This window comes from Sturnira hondurensis, unplaced genomic scaffold, assembly GCF_014824575.4.
Source record: "Sturnira hondurensis isolate 20B ecotype Veracruz unplaced genomic scaffold, ASM1482457v3 Scaffold0003693, whole genome shotgun sequence".
Lineage (NCBI taxonomy): Eukaryota > Metazoa > Chordata > Mammalia > Chiroptera > Phyllostomidae > Sturnira > Sturnira hondurensis.
Window position 1 is genome coordinate 4512576 of NW_028076324.1, and position 16879 is coordinate 4529454.

General features: G+C 44.1%; 1 protein-coding gene across 2 annotated transcripts in view; it reads right to left on the reverse strand.

The window, feature by feature from the left end:
* MSRA (methionine sulfoxide reductase A) overlaps positions 1-16879 on the reverse strand; it is a 336906-nt gene that overhangs the window by 113389 nt on the left and 206638 nt on the right. The window lies entirely within an intron of this gene.

Below are 16879 nucleotides of genomic sequence, written 5' to 3' on the forward strand. Positions count from 1 at the left end.
CAATTTATTACAAGCTATTTGTTTCAGAAAAAAACCCCACCAGACCGAGGCTAAAATTCTTCCCTCTGAAGGAAGGGTGGGGCATAATTGTACTTCAGCTGATGGTTCTGCTCTAAGTCTCTGTCTCTGGTTCTTTGTCCCTGAAAGCGCACAGTTGTCATCTTGCAGGCTTCCCGAGGATGATGACTTCATTGTGCTCTATTTTTTTTTAATTTCACGTGAAAACAAACTCTGGTTTTCATTTTCCCAGTGTCACCCTTATGAAACCTCATGGAGCCCCTCCGCCACAGTGCCTGAGAACTGAAATTCTGCAGTGGGGAATGGGCCAATTTATTCTTACCACCACCCCGTGCCATACGTGGTCAGCTCTGCTTCAACACAGAGCGAGTCAGCGCCAGACAGAGAGACCTGTAAAACTCAGGCTTCTCTACCTCATTCACGTTAGATAAATTTGTTCACAGAGGGACAATTTGCTGTGCTGTTCGCACCGAGGCAAAGGTCAGGCCGATACACCCCGTGGGGTGGTAAGTGCTTTCTCAGCCTCATGTGTCTCTGTGGTAAACAGCAACTGTGGCAGACATCACCGTCCAGCACCCGTGCCCATTCTCCAGGGTGGCCTCCGAGGTTGGTGGATCGGTGAGGTGGGTGTTTGCCACTTACACCTATGGAGTTCATGCCCTCCTTTATTAGAACATGCTGAACAGTGTTAGAACATGCTGAACAACAGACCACTCCATACACACACCATCTCTGTATTTAACTTTGTTTTCCATTCCTTGTTGATCATCCTGTATGTAGTAAACAATTCAGCCTTGCCTAAAGGGATACCTGGCCTTTGCCTCGCCTGTGGAAGGTAATCTATATTATACTTGATAAGAGTGACCATCCTGAGGATGGGACTGACCACACCAATGGTCTAAAGATGAGGATTGGTTACTTTGCATCTTAGGGTAAGGTTGGTTACCCCCAGCAGTGTGTGAGGTCGAGGCTGGTTATGCCAGAAAGACCGACCACACGACAGGGTCGGTGTAAGTTTCCCTGGAGACTGAGTTCAACTCCATGGACAGTCAATCAATCAATCAATCAGTCAATCACATCTATGTAATGAAGCCTCAATAAAGACTCTGGCCAGCAAGGCTTGCATGAGGTTCCTGGTTGACAGTGCTCTCTGCCCACGGTCACATGGGGATGCCAGGAAATGACACACTGACTGTGCAGAGAGGCACAGAAGCCTTGTGCCGGGACCCTTTCCATCTCTGCCCGATGTGACTTTGACTTTGGTTGACTTCGATCCGTATCCTCTGCCTGTAATAAACTGTAACTCTGAGACTAGCAGCTCTCTGTGAGTTCTGTGAGTCCTAACAAACTATCAAACCGCACGCACTGCTTTCAGGAATCCCTTGAATTTGCACCTCAGTGTGCAAAAGTGTTTTCTATATGTTGGTGGTCTCATTTAATTCTCACAACCACCTTACGGTGTAAGCAGGGAAGGGAGAAACCCCCATTTCACAAATGAAAGGCTGAGAAATGTGTAAGTTAAATCTGCCCAAGGTCGTACGGCTAACGACCTTCCGTAGCATAAATAATTCCAGAAGAAAGTGCCTTCTGACTTCTAGTCCGGAACCCTGTCTGATACGCAAAAGCAAAGACAGCAAAATGGACATGAGTCCAGAAAAGGAAAGAAATCCATTCATTATCTTTAATCTTTCTTAATATTTAAATTTATTTTTGCTTGTAGAAACAATAGTTTTCAAACAATATGATGCTTAGAAAATGTGAAGTATAAAAAATAAAAATTGCCTATACCATGTAAGTACTATCAATGTCTTTTACTCATCTTTCTAGACCTGTACCAGATACACACACACACACACACACACACACACGTGTGCACACCGCCACATACCATCTGTTTCAGTGGAACCACTGCTTCACACTCTACCCATGTGCCTGCATACTTTATTTCCCCACACACTGACATTTTAAAAAAATACCATTTATAGTGACTATATAATACTCCAAAGGGGATTGTACTATTATTACCTATTTAATCATTGTTTATCATTGGGCATTGAGACTGGATCCTCTATTTATCTATGAATGAAAATATTTTTTCACATTTCTGTGCCCCAAGACACAGTTATATAAGTGGCATTTCTAAGTCAATGTATATGAGCATTTGTAAGTTTCTAGACGCCCAACGTCAGAGTGGTGATTTCCTCACCCACTGGCGGCGTGTCTGAGAGCCGGTCTCAGTCCCCGGTACAATGGCTTTGGTCACTACCAGCTTACAGCTAGCATACAATATCCTATCGTTTTATTTTCAATGAATTTAAATATTAGTGAGTTTAAAAAGTCATGTATATTGATAATTTTAATTTCTCATTTGCTCTAATTTTTGTAATGTCCTTTTCATATTGGGTTATTAAAATTTTCTTATTAATTGGTCAGCCTACACGATTTCAATTCAAATGTCACAGTCATGTCAGTTAAACATCTAAGCAGATTTGATGCTGACAGATATGAAAAGGATAGTTATATAGGAAGGAGATCCATTAAATACAATAATCGTGTTATTGTAAAACCACTTTTCATCCACTTTAAACTATTACTATTCTGTATTATGAAGTGATTAAAGAAATGATTTAACTACATAAGAATTAAAAGCCTCTGAATATTTAAAAACAGCAGCCACACGTTACCAACATGGCACGTACATTAGGTAAGGAAGGCATAGAGAACCGCACTAGAAGGAGGCAAACAATGTCAATATTCAACATGCATCGGAAGATATAAATGCAAATCAAGATTTAAAATGCTGACATTTTTAGTGATAAATGGAAATCAATGCATGTTGAAACACCATCTCTTACTCACTACATTTTGTAAAACTTCTTAAAAGTGCGCCTAGTGCTGACGAGGCGCCTGTGAAACCAGCGCCCCAACATGGCTGGTGGCGTGTCACCGACCACCGCACCATCTCGAAACCCCTCTGGCGTGTGTCGAAGAAGCCACAGAGATTAAGATTAATTCACCCTAAACGATCCAGGAAATACATCTCAAAGATATAACTCCCAACAATGGCCAATGGCAAAGATACATGCATACACAGAAAATTCACTCCATCATCATTACAATGGTGGGATATTATAATAAATCCAAAAGTCAAGCCAACAAAAAGAAACAAACTATGGCAGAACCACAGCACGAAATATCGTGTAACCATTAAAATACAATGTCCTAACCCTAGTAAACTACTTATTGAACGTTGATAAAATGGTGGGGGGGGGCACTTTACCTACTTGCTGTTTTTTTAATGCTTACAACAAATTTGCACATCACATAAAATTTACCATTTAACCATCTTTGACTGTATAACTACTCACTGCCATTAAGTGCATTCACATTGTTGTGCAATATCACCACCACCCATCCCCCAAAGTTTTTTCAGGTTGGGAGAATGAAACTGGATCCATTAAACGAACCCCCCATCTCCCTCCCCACCCCCCAGCCCCAGCCAACCACTGTTCTACTTCTGTCTCTTGAATTTGACCACCCTTGGTATTTCATTTAAGTGGGATCATGTAGTATTGGGGTGGGGGGGGAGTGACGGGCTTATTTCACTTAGCACGGTGATTTTCAGTCTTGTTCATCTCATGGCACACATAAACTAATTACTAAAATTCCAGGGCACACCAAAAATACATCATATTTTTTGTCGATCTACAAAAAAGTGGCATGTGGGTATAATTCTGATTCATTCACACTGGATGGCTATTGTTGTGTTGGTTGCTGTCATTTTTTTATTTGACAAGTGCTCAGAGAAAGGAGGCCGGTGCCCCTGACTAAACAGTCATGTGTCCCATGTTTTAAAAATTCTTGCAGCACACCAGTTGAAAATCACTGACTTAGCATAACACCCTCAAGGCTCGTCCATGTGGAAGCATGTGTCAGAATTCCCTTCCTTTTTAAAGGCCAAATAACACTTCATTGTATGTGCACACCTCATCTGGTTCATTCACCCATCGTGGACACTGGGGTCACTTCCACCTTTCGGCCATTGGGAATAGTGCTACTATGAACGTGCGCACACAAATACTGCTCACAACAACTTCACAAGGGAGACAGAGTCCCCATTTTACGTGTGAGGAAACCAGGACCTCCCACAGGTTTCCTCACACAACGTGTCATGGCCAGTAAGAGACAGGAGCCAGTGAAGAGCCAGTGAAGAGCCAGCGAGGTTTTAATGGGAGCTGAAGCTTGGGCTCAGTCTATGACCCTGAACCAGGCTCCTGAAGGCAGTACACACCTGAAGTCACCAGGTGACAGAAAGTGTAACACAGGCGGCGGCTCAGATGAGAAATCACAGCTGAGGGGTAACCAACACCCCAGCTGTCAAGACTGTTTTCCAAGACTAGGTTCTTCTTTCGTGGCGGCAGGAAGGGCTCGGGAGGGACTGCCCCTCACTGGAGCATTGACACTATCTGTGGGGTGGTCTTAAAAAGCTCAGTTGTTTAAAAGAAACTATTGCCATCAAAATTCAAGATCCATCTGCATTAACAAACAGTGTGGAGAAGCCGTCGTCAAATTCACCTTTAAGTTTCTTTATTTTATTTCTCCAAAGTAGAGGAGCCTGGGTAAAAACACACAGTGCAAATGATCAAAAGGATTAAGGGGCCAGAAACCACTTACAGAAACGTCCACGCCTCTAGGAACCCGCCAATGTGCCAGGCTAATTTGATTCTCAAAACCGACCTGCAAATACTTTCTGGGGGTTCCAGAGATAAAAGGCTGTATCTTATAAATACTTCGAGATGTTTCTTCACATAACTTCGTGCAAATAGCATAATAGATGTGACGTGCAAACGGGCTGGTTAACAATTCGCAGCAGCCTAAGTGCTTTCACATTGTTGTTCAAAAACAGCTTGAAAGGAAGAATGAAAAAGGGAGAACGTCCTCCCTGAGCATTTCCCTGGGTCACCTTGCCCAGTGACAATAAAGGAAGGTGAACGAATGCAGAGGGGTAGATTACGGGCAGTCATTCCCTACACAACAAGACATCCCAGAAGAGACATAGGGCAGCATTCTGATGACAGAGAAACAGGGCATTCTGGAATCATCTACAGCTTTTTAGAAGCGAAGTCACCCATAGAACCAGGTGTGTTTAAAGAGATCCCCAAGATAAATCGGCCAGTTTTTAAAGCGCTCTGTCACCGCTGTCCATCCGATGGGGGAAGGCTACCTTCCACTCTTCCAGGTCAGCACGATTGATTGTTGCTGCGTCGGGCTGGCGAGAGGAGAAGAGAGAGCAGGCAGGTGGCCTCCCCGGTAGGATTGGGCGAGTGATCCAACATCAATAAATCCATACGGGTCAGAGAAAGCCTTGTGCTGAATTTTTCTACTGCTTACTTAGCCTTCACCTGGATGAGTGTCTGTGCTGAACACCCCCTCACTTGGCTCACCTGCCTGAGGACCAGGCCCCTAAATAGAATCACACTTATAGGCTCTGCTCTGCTTCTCTGTCCCTAACTGCTGCGTTCTGTGTGAACATCACCGTATGTCTTCAAATGGACACAGTTACTACCCAGAGAAAGGTATTTATTAGATACAGTTAGGACAACTTCAATATTTTATTTTATGGGTCAACACTACATTTCATTGACTCATTAATTAATAAATATTCACTGAATGCCTACTAAGCTACGGGCACTGCGCTAAGTGCGGAGGATTCGGTGGTTGGCAAATGTTAAGACGGTGACAGCGAAAGACCTGCAGGATGGGCATTGCCTACAGTCTGGGCCTGGGTAAGAAACGACTGTTTAAAAGAAAAGACCTGCTCTATTTTATTTATCCTACAGACAAGATGGCAGGTAGAAGTGAACTATGGTTATTTTTTCATTAAATAACAACCATTCTTCAACTCCCCTCATCTTTCCATCCAGTAAGGCCCATCCAAACCGTTAAACCAAATCAAAGGGCACGACAAAAAGGCCCAGGTGTCTGCAGGGAAGAGGGAGGAAGGTGGACACTCCCCTTTTCCCCATCCAAGATTCAAAACACCACTTCTCCCTTGCTAATTAACTACAAAGAGGTAAGATGTCAGCTCAGTTTCATCTCCAGCTCCTGCAGATAGAAAATGTGATTTCCAACAATGTACTCATTATAAAAAAAAAGTCCTAATACATCAAAATTGGATGCCCTGTGGAGTTCATTATAGGATTTGAGGAGTGTCTATACTGTCATTTTATCTTGGCTTTTTTCCTTTTGTCTCATCAGTCACTTAAAGTGTCCAAAGAGAAACATAGGCTTTAAAAAGCATCCTATTGATTGAAAAGTAGAATACTGTTAGGTAATTGTAATTTTTTTTTTTGGTCCACCATGGGGAGGCGTGGTGGGGAACTGACAATCCTCTGATGTGTATTTCATACAGACACACCCTTCAGAGATTATTCTCTCGGAGGAATGCTGCAAACACAGTTGAGCACTCGATCAGGAAAATTCTTCAAGAAAACAATAAAAGACAACCATTACTTCACGCTACTAGAGGTTTCTTACTGCTACAAAGCTAACTAGTAGGTAATGCGTCTAGGAGTGCGCAGCTCCCTAGTTTCGGTGTCCAGCCTGCCGATCACAGAGGCTGGCCTCCACGCCCTCCAAGCTGCTTTTTCCAGAACACGAAGAGTAGGAAAAGATCTACATGGTTGGGCTGATCTATGCCTATTTCCTAGACCAGCACCAGCTCCCATGCAACCATGAGTCAGGCAGGTATTGTAAGATATCAGCAAAACTAACCTGCCAGGTAGTGAGTCACAGTGCCCTTGAAGCCAACAGAACAAGCATATGTTTATTAAGTGGCCTGATTAAAGTCTAAAAGGGTACTGCACACTGAGAAACAACAACTCTTTGATGCTGTTAAATGACACCACCAAGTCCAAAATGAGTCCTGCCTGTATCTTGTTATCGGTGGGCTACACAGGATGAATGGTCCCCAACCCTATGCCTTAGAGCGACTTGTGAAACTTTAAAAAATGCTCACACCTCACTCCCCCCACACTGGGATTCCAATACAGGGGCTCTGGGGTCAGTCCCGGGCACATGTATGTTCACAAAGCTTGAAGAGTGCTTTGGATACAAAGTTGGGAAAGGAAACCATGAAACTGGGCATTTGATAACTGCAGCCACACCGAGGAAGAAAAACAGGCAGGATTTTTTAAACACCAAGGCTCAAGGCTGTAAGGTACTGGAGAGGACACGTAGCAGAATGCCTCACTGTTTCACCCACCCCCACTGCGACATTCAGATGGCCATCTCATGTGACAGGACGCATGGTACTTCACAAAGCGACCAGTGCCACTGTCAGAATGTTCCACCTGCTGGAATGTTCCACCTTTACCAAGTCAAATCCACTCTTTCTACGTGTTTAGGCTGTGCCTTTGGGGTCTACTCACTCCAGTGACTCTGGTTAAAGGGGCGGAACACCACGGGCCAGATAAATAAGCACTGACTTTGGAGTCAGAAGAGCTATATTTGAGGGCATAACCTTCCACGTAAGCTACTTTGCTTCTCTTAGTCACAGTCGTTTGTCTGTACAATGCACATACAAATATCTGCCCTACCAATCTTGGAGTCTGGCAGAGAGCACTCATTAACAGATATAAAAGGGAAAGCACTGGGGAACTCACTGATAGTAATCAAATCTGTGACGTCAGGACTGGTCTTTCCATATCCCTATGCTACTGATGACGAGCCGTGTTGTAACAGAACTCCTCTCTGAAGTCCCAGTGAGAAGGCAGACACTCTCGAACACTCAGGATCGTCAAAGGTAGCTAGGCGACCCCTGGCATCATGGAAATGAAGTGACCTTTAAAACCAAACCAGATGTTTTTTCACGTTCTTCAAAAACCGTTCGCATGTCTGAATGACACGGATGGGGAAAGGCACCGCTCGCTGCAGAAGCTCATCGCTGCTAACACTGCGTGCGGCTGCTCACACAGAAGCTCCAGCAGAGCAGCTTCCGGTCATCCAAAGATACTGGGTGCCTATTCATCTGGCGCATCACCCACATCACAGTTGCTTTCTAAGTGGAAGTGGAAGTAGCATATTCTCCCACTTTGCACGGGACATTACCTATAAATACCCCGCCCAGGAATGATATGGCAGGATCATCCAGAAAGCATGGCTCTGACTTGTTTAGACATCTAAATTCATTAACAATACGTATAACTTCATGTCTAGTTTCAATATTTTCGAGAAGAATGGAACTAAGAACCAAGCATTTAGATTTGCACATAGCTTAGCCCCAAACTGAAATACTGTTGGTGGTCTGGGATATACACACACGCACACAGATTTTGTTCATTATAAAGTCCTCCCCTCATTCTCTCTGTCCCATCCTGGTGAGGCCAGATGAACATGAGCCTGAGTCCTGGCTACATGCACCAAACTTTGATACGAGAAATCCAAAGACACGCGACGCAGAGTCTGCTCTTAGAGAATTCAACTGACAACGCAAGACAGAAAGTGTCAGGGGCCACGGCAGAGATACAGGTAAGAACTTCGGGAGTTTGGAAGGGGGAAGAACAGGGAAGGGTTCATAGAGGAAGTGCATCTAAACTGGACACTGAAAAATGGGTGTAATTTAGACCTCCAGAGTGGAGTGGGGGGGGTGTTTCAGACCATGGAACCACAGAATGGACGTGGCCCAGACTCACGGGCCCACAGCATCCCCCTGGCAAACACGGTGCCGCTGCCCAGGGCGCCCGCTTGTGCCCCTGCACCTCCTGCTCCCTCCGACTCAGGGCTTTGGTGCCACCTCAGTTGTGTTCGTCCCCAGGCCTATTTAGACCACGTGTACTTTACATTGTAATCACAAAGTTTAATTAAATATCACATACCCAAGAAAAGAAACAGTTTCATTTCTATTAAGAATTGAGTGCTTTCGAAAAACTCAATTTAAAAAGTTGTTTAAAAATACTATCAAAATAGGTGTGGGCAAGACCTCTACATAAGAATGGGATGGTGACTGTCGGGAGCTGGGGGGAAGGAGCAGTGGGGACCTGCTGTTCCAGGCAGCGGAGCGTCAGTTCCGCCAGATGAAAGGGCTCTGGAGACAGCGCTGGCGCTGGCGAAGGCTGCTCAGCTCCGGGAATGTACCTCGCCCCAGTAAACTGTGCATTTCAAAGGTGGTGAGTTGGTAAATTTTATGGTGCACATATTTTGCCACAAATAAAAAGAAAAAATCAAATTAGAAAGAAATAAAAACCTAAATAAATTCAATGTTCAGATTGCTTCACAAGTCTTTAAATTTTCACCTGATTTTAAAGAAGCCAAAACTAGAAATCCCAGACAATAATAATGACAAACACTTTGTGCTTACTCTGTATGAGGTACAGTTCTAAGAAGTTTACATATATTAACTTATTTAATCTTCTTGAAGAGCCAATAAGGAAGGTACTATTCCACCCCTTTTAAAGATGAGGACAGCCCTGGCTGGTGTAGCTCAGCACACTGAGTGCGGGCCTGCGAATAAAAGGATCGCAGTTCGATTCCCAGTCAGGGCACATGCCTGGGTTGCAGACCAGTTCTCAGCAGGGGACACATGAGAGGCAGCCATACATTGATATTCCTCTCCCTCTCTCCTTCCCTTCCCCTCTTAAGATAAATAAATAAAATCTTTAAAAAAAGATGAGGACAGTTAGGCACGGAGAGGTTAAAGAGCATGGCCAAGATCACAACACTGAAAACGGGCAGGGTCAGAGTCCACATGGAAGAGTCTAGCTCCAGGTTGTGTCCCCACTTTTAAAGATTTTATTTATTTATTTTTAGAGAGAGGGGAAAGGAGGGAGAAGGAGAGGGAGAGAAACATCAAGGTGCGAGAGAAACATGGATCAGTTGCCTCCAGACCACTCCCAACCCAGAACCCATTTGCAGCCTAGGCATGTGCACTGACCAGGAATTGAACCTGCAACCATTCTGTCTGCAGGACAATGCCCAACCCACTGGGCTATCCCAGTCAGGGCCAGGCTGTGCACTCTTAACCCCCACTGCGCTAAGAAAGGAAGATAAGGAAGCACTCTAGGGGCATGGCCCTTCATAAAAAAAAGACATTGATCCCAAATCCAAAGGTTGCCACAAGAAGGTACATTTATGTTTTAGAAAAAGGTTCTGCAAGCCTTTTCTTTTCAATGATTCACCCTCCCTTTAATCAATTTCCCTAATGAACCAATTATCATCCAAGAAAAGCAGTGGATAAGACAATTTCTACTCTATTCATTTTAACTAGAGCCAAGGATACTCCTGCCGCCGGGAGGCAAGCAATCAGCCCTCACTGGTAATGCACATGAAGGGCCGTTGCCGCTGCCCAAGCTCACAGGGACGCAGGAGTCCTCCAACAATCACGGACATGGCTCTGAAGCACGCTGATAATAACATGCAGTTTTATATGACGAAATGTAGGCTTTGCTGCGTGTCACTGGAACCTAAGAGAAAGTCTAGATGCATCACATGTGGCTTATTAGAATAGAAACTCTTTCAAAAAAAAAAAAACCTTCCCAAGCAGAGAAAGCTATGTGTGTGTGTGTACGTGTGTGAGTGTGTGTGAGTACATGTGTGTGCATGCACATCTGCTGATGCAACACAATATAAAGGTACATACCTAGGCACATAAAATGTGTCTGCATCTATAATTTGAACTAGCTGGGCTTTCAGGGAAGTCTTCTGCACTAGGTTTAAGGAAGTTCCTGGAACTAAAAATGTTATTTTCCCTCCTTTTGTCTTCAAAGGCAGTCTCTAAGCTAAATGCATTTTCTAAGGGTCAGTTCTGATCTCAAATTTTCTTTTGTTTCTTTTTTTTGGGGGGGGGGCATGGGTTGGAGGGAGAGGAGGCTGGTTAAATTAATCCAAGTCTTTTGCTCAATCCCTATAGAGACAGAGGAGTTGGAAGCAATCTGCTTTTCTGTTTTTGATGGAGAGCCCAGAACCCCAGGATCAAGAGCTGGTGGCAAGGAAGAGAGTTGATGAGAGCAGTATTGTTTCGAGATTAATTTAGCCGTTTTGGTGGTCATGGGTCTGGAGGCAAAGCCAGTGCTGACAAGGGCATCCCCGCTCTTCTGGGCTTGCCTTCGCCTGCAGCTCCACCTCGCACGGAGCAGAGGACAGAGGAGGACGTGCTGCTGGCTCCGTGTCGAGCACAGCGCCACCGCAGCTGCTTCTCCCACCTGGGACCGCAGCTATCCCTCTGGGCTGGACACCAATGGGGCCAGAGTGCTGGCAATGTGCGCTTCTCCACGTTTGTTAATATCAAACACATCTGGATAAATGAATTTTATAGTTTTCACTTCGGAGAGAGACGTGTTATGTAGGTCAGTATAAATTATATTCCTTGACCATCAAAATAACTAATGAAAACAAGTTCAAAGTGACTTGCAAAATATAAATTTGAAGCTGCAGATACATCAATATCTATTTCCGTACTATGTTCTCTATCTTGGCCCTTCTGCAAATTAGGGATAATTGTACTTGCCCGACACTTACTTCAGAGGTTGGTGAAAGGATGATGTGTGTAAAGCTTGTTGGTTTTTGTGGATGAAAGGTTTTTGATTAGTACAAATTATAAATTATTACTACTCATTAGAAATAACAAATGAATTATTTCAGCTCCTAATGCATCTCTGACATCTGCATGCTATTGTTGTACACAGGAGCATGGTCCGGAGAACACGCCCTGAAGCGCCGCTATTAAACAAAACTACATCCCTCCACCTTAAAAAGAACACTTCAGAGCAGCCTGAAAAACCTGAAAAGTAAGTCCCATATTTCTTTGTTCCTTTATCTAAAAAGCAGGAAAAAATGTATAATTAGAAATGTGGACAAGAAGCCTTCGCCATTGTGCTTGTTTATAAGCTTCAGATGTTTGGATCCCAGCTTGATAATGGGCATCGTCTTGATCAGGGCTCCTTCACAAAGCAGGCTCCTACTTCACACACAGGGTGGGGTCAAGGTCTCCGGCACAGAGAATAAAGTGAAATTCTCCATAGAGCAGCTACTCCATAGAACCTGACTATTGTGTAGATTTGATACCATTTTCCCCTGTGGCACATGCCAGAAATCATCACTTAAAGACCATTTCTTATCTACAGCATCTTTCTAACGTATGTTATATAGGGTCTGCTTGCTCCTACATTCACTGCCCTTGTATTGTTTCAGGTTTCTGCTTTCTCAAAACCATGCAGTCTGAGCCTGCGTGCTGGTTGGCCAGCACTGACACACTCCCCAGGCTGTGTGCACACACCATCTAAGAGGGTGGGAACTGGAAAAGGATCTTCATGTCAGTGTTCTCCACTAATCTTCATCACACTGGTCCTTTTTAATAAATAAGCTAAACTTTGTTATGCAACATTTCGAATGACAGAGAGGGAGAGAAGGAGACAGAGGAGGGAGGTAGAAGGGGAGGAGAGAAAACAAGAATCAGCAACACCAATTGAAACCAAGCAGTTCAGAGCTGTTGTGATGTATAGCCAATTTCAGCAGAAAATGCTTTCTTTGGTAATAACTTAACTGAGATAAAATGCATACATTATACAATGCACTCATTTAAAATGTTCAATTCAATGGCTTTTAGTTTATTCACAGAGTTGGGCAACCATCACCATTATCAATTCGGAGACATTTTTATCACACCAAAAGCAATCTCCATACTCTTCAGCTCTTACCATCCAAACCACCCAAACCCCCCAGAGCTGCCAGTCCTGGGCGGCAACCACTAATCTATCTAATTCCTGTCTCCACAGATTTCCATACTTTGGCCATTTCAAATACATGGGTCTTGCATGTAGACCCACTATCTGGTCTTTTGTGACTGGTTTCTTTCACTTAGAATGTTTTTGAGGTCACCATGTTGTTGCCTATGTCAATATTTCATTCCTTTCTTCTGTCAAATAATATTCCATTGCAGGCATACATCACGTTCTATCATCCATTCATTAGGTAATGGACACCTGTGCTGTCTGCACTTTTTGGCTATTATGAACAGCCAAATAATGCTGCTATGAACATTCATGCATATGCCTGCGAACACGGGTTTTCATTTCTCTTGGGTATATATCTACGAGTAGGATTACTGGGAGATATAGTAACTCTGTGTTTAACATTTTGAGACTATTACATATCAGTATCAAAAAACTTTACAAAATAAGTCATTCAAAAACAAGAAATGACAAATAAAAAATTTTAAATACTTAGAACTATAGTGAATACCCTACTATCAAAACCATTAGGAGGCAGCAAAAGTGGTTCTTTGATGAAAATTTATAACTTTAACTCAATTATATTATGAAGAAGGAGCAAAATGTAAAAATATCAAAGAACAAAGTAACTTGTTAGAAGGAGAACAACAGAATAACACAAAGATATTTGAAGGAAGGAACAAAAAATGAAAAGCATGAACTAATGAAACATAAAACAAATATTCAATAGCAAAGGATCATGAAGCCAAAAATTTACCAAGGAAAAAAAGAGAAAGCACAAATAAGTTATATATAAGCAAATAAAATGAGACCATAACTACAGATTCAACAAAGATTAAAAAGATAAGAAAAACACTTTAATAACTGCATGCAAATACAAGTCTTAGAAAAAATATAACTTTCCAAAACTGGCCTACAAAGAACGAGAAAGGCTAAGTTCTCTTTAATAACCATTTTTAGAAACTAAATTATTAGTGTTTATTTAAAGCCTTTCCCAAAGGAAAACATGAGGTTTAAAGGGCTTTACAGGTACATTCTATAGAACAGTCAAAAAACAAATTATCCAAATCTTATACAAACTCTTTAAAATAACAGAAAAAGGGGGACAGGCAAGATGCAAAATGCACAAACCATAAATAAAAAGATTAATAAATTCAACCACATTAAAATGAAGAATTTATCATCAAAATGAAGAATTTATCATCAAAATGAAGAATTTATCATCAAAAGACACTATAAAGACATTTGAAAAGGAAAGCAACCAAAGATAAGTATTTGCTATACATAGAACTGTCAAAATATTAGCATCTGTTGTATATAAAAACTCCTTAAGAATTTCCAAGGAGGAAAAAAACAAAAACCAAAATTCTCAGTAGGATAAAAAAATATATACCCTGAAACAAATAAATTTTAAAAAACCCAAAAGGTGGCTTGGAGGTTATTCAGTGACTCTCAGAGAGGGTCTGCTAAGAAGTTAAATAGGATTGTCCTTTTCAATAAACCTTCAAATTAACTTTTCCTACCACAGGCTATGCCTTCCCTTCCTGGAACGACTGGACTGTTAATAACTCAGACCTTGAGACGTGAGTTGTGGTACTGTCTGTGGCTGATAAAGTCCGAAGAGCTCCCAGTGACGGCCTTCCGAGAACACTGCAACCCTTCTTCCTACCTGGGGTGCTTCAGGCCGGGAAGCTCGAAGGGAGGGGAGGGTGAGGCCAGCTTCTTCATGTTCTACTTTGCCCTCCTTCTCTGTCCTTCTGAGCCGGCCATGGCTGGCCCGAGAGAGAAGACAGGGGACAGAGAGCCTAGACTTGTCAGTGATCTATAACCTGTTCTGGGCTGAACTGTGTCCCCTCAAAATTCATATGCAGAAGTTCTAACCTCCAGGACTCAGAATGTGACCATATTTGAAATAAGGTCTTTAAAGAGGTAATTAAGTGAAAATGAGGTCGCTGGGGTGGTCCCTCATTCCATAGGAGCGGTGTCCTTATCAAAAGAGAGGTTAACACAGAGGCACACGCAGAGAGAGGGTGGCATGTGAGGACACAGGGAGAAGACAGCTGTTCACAAGCCCAGGGGGAGGCCTCGGAAGAAACCAACCCTGCTAAAGCTGATCTCACGCTTTCAGCCTCCAACTCTGTGGGCAAATGAATTGCTGTTGTTGAAACCAGCCAGTCGGTGGTACTTGGTTATGTCAGCCCTAGAAGATTAATGCATTTGGTGTCGGGGTTCCCTCTATATGTGATAGGGAGATAAAGCTGCTTTTCCTCCATGGCCACGGCCAGTGGGAGGGGAGCTGGGTCTCTCCATCCACTCCAGCTGGCTGCTTATAACCACGCACCCCTACCTGCTCCCTAACCACTGGGCTTCTAGCGATCCATGTCACAGACTTTCTCTCTGCCCCTCCAAGTGGTCCTCTTGGTGGAGAGAATTTGTAAAAGACCCCAGGCTGCCCCTTAGCACGGGGTCCAGTTCTGGAAAACATGCGTCCTTGTCGCACCGGCAAGGACAGGGGCAGGGGTGGGCACACAACTAGAAACCAGTCTGGTCCTGTCTTCTTTTCATTCCAGACAGCTCTTGCGACAGCCTCAGCCTTCACCCTCCAAGGGCAGGGATTACACCCAAATCCCTACATTTCCCAAGTTCTAGGAGCAGAGGTTAAGTTCTCCCTGTGCTCTCCTTGAGGCCTCCTGAGTCCATCTGATTGCCCTCAGTGGCTCTGAGTGCATACCTTTACATTGGGATTACCTTCTCTGCTGTACTAGATGAAGATGAAGATGAAGTACCACCTCACCAGCTCTCCTGGGGGCCTGGGTATGGGAGGGTGCCTCATTCCCTAACAACTCCTCCAGGAAAATCCCCTCCATCTCATGCTGCTATGAAGCATTTTACAGTTTCCCAGAGTATCCCACAGGGGGCGATCATCCCTGCAGAATGCGGGCCTTGCCACCATCTCCCAGGTGCCAAGGTTCTGGGCTCTGCTGACGTGGGTGAGCAGACTTAATCTCCAGGCCCTGCTGCCCACTTCCCTATGTGGAATGGAGGAATCTATCAGCAGAAGTGACTGAGGCAAAGGGGTGTGCCGGGCTGGCTCTCCACATCCCCAGTGTGAAGTGGGTCCAGTCCCACTTCAGCTGGGCTGGATCACTTATCCCCAGTGCTGCTCTGCCCTGCTCTCCATGGAACAAGGTAGAAGAGCGAGCCTGCTCAAAAAAAGGAATTTTAGACTAGCCCCAGAGGCTAGAGATGGTAGGACCTCGGATTCACTGATGGGAGACTCCCGAGACCCCAACTCCTGTCCCACCTGGGGACAGGAGCTGAATCTCATCCTGCCTTTGGCCCCCAAGCATCTAAGATCTGATTTCCACACAGCAGGTGACCACTGGATGGGCCTGAAACTGAATTCTGAATACACAACCCTTGGACAGCCTCAGCTGGGGCTCATGGAGAAGCTCATGAAAACTGAAGGCAACTGATAAAATTTTATTGCCCTCCTGAGCATTTGAAAACACATTTGAGTATCCCTGGGGAATCTGTCAATGCAAGCAGGTTACAGTCATGCTGTGTGTGCGCCCTTTGATTTACCGCCTCCTCCCATCCTGCCAGCCTTCCCCCGCTCCTCAAGGACATCACAGCGTGGTTCCTCACGGCCCCATGCTCCAAGCCGGGCTGGACTCGCCTTCCTTCCCCCATCCCTCAGTCTGTCCAATCAGCCCCTACGTGACACCTTCCTGATTCCCAGCCAGAAGTCCCCTCGCACACCTTTGAGTTCTCAGAGCTTCCCGCCTGGATCTGTCTTGTGACTCGGAGCGCATACCTTTAAATTGGGATTACCTTCTCTGCTGTACTAGATGAAGAGCTACTTGAATTATAATTTACTTCACAAGGACCTTTGTACCTCTCACAGCACCCAAACTGACAAGTATGTTGAAAGGCACTTAGCAAGTATTGAAAGAACTTTTGCATCCATGTGTGTTTTAACAATGCACATAATTTATTCTTTGGTGATAAGAAAGGCTGACAAAAAAGGTTAATTCGAATTTTTGATTTAGCCCTGGCTGGGTGGCCCAGTTGATTGGAGCCTTGTCCTGTACAAGGCTGCAGGTTCACAAAGGTTGCAGGTTCAATTCCTGGTC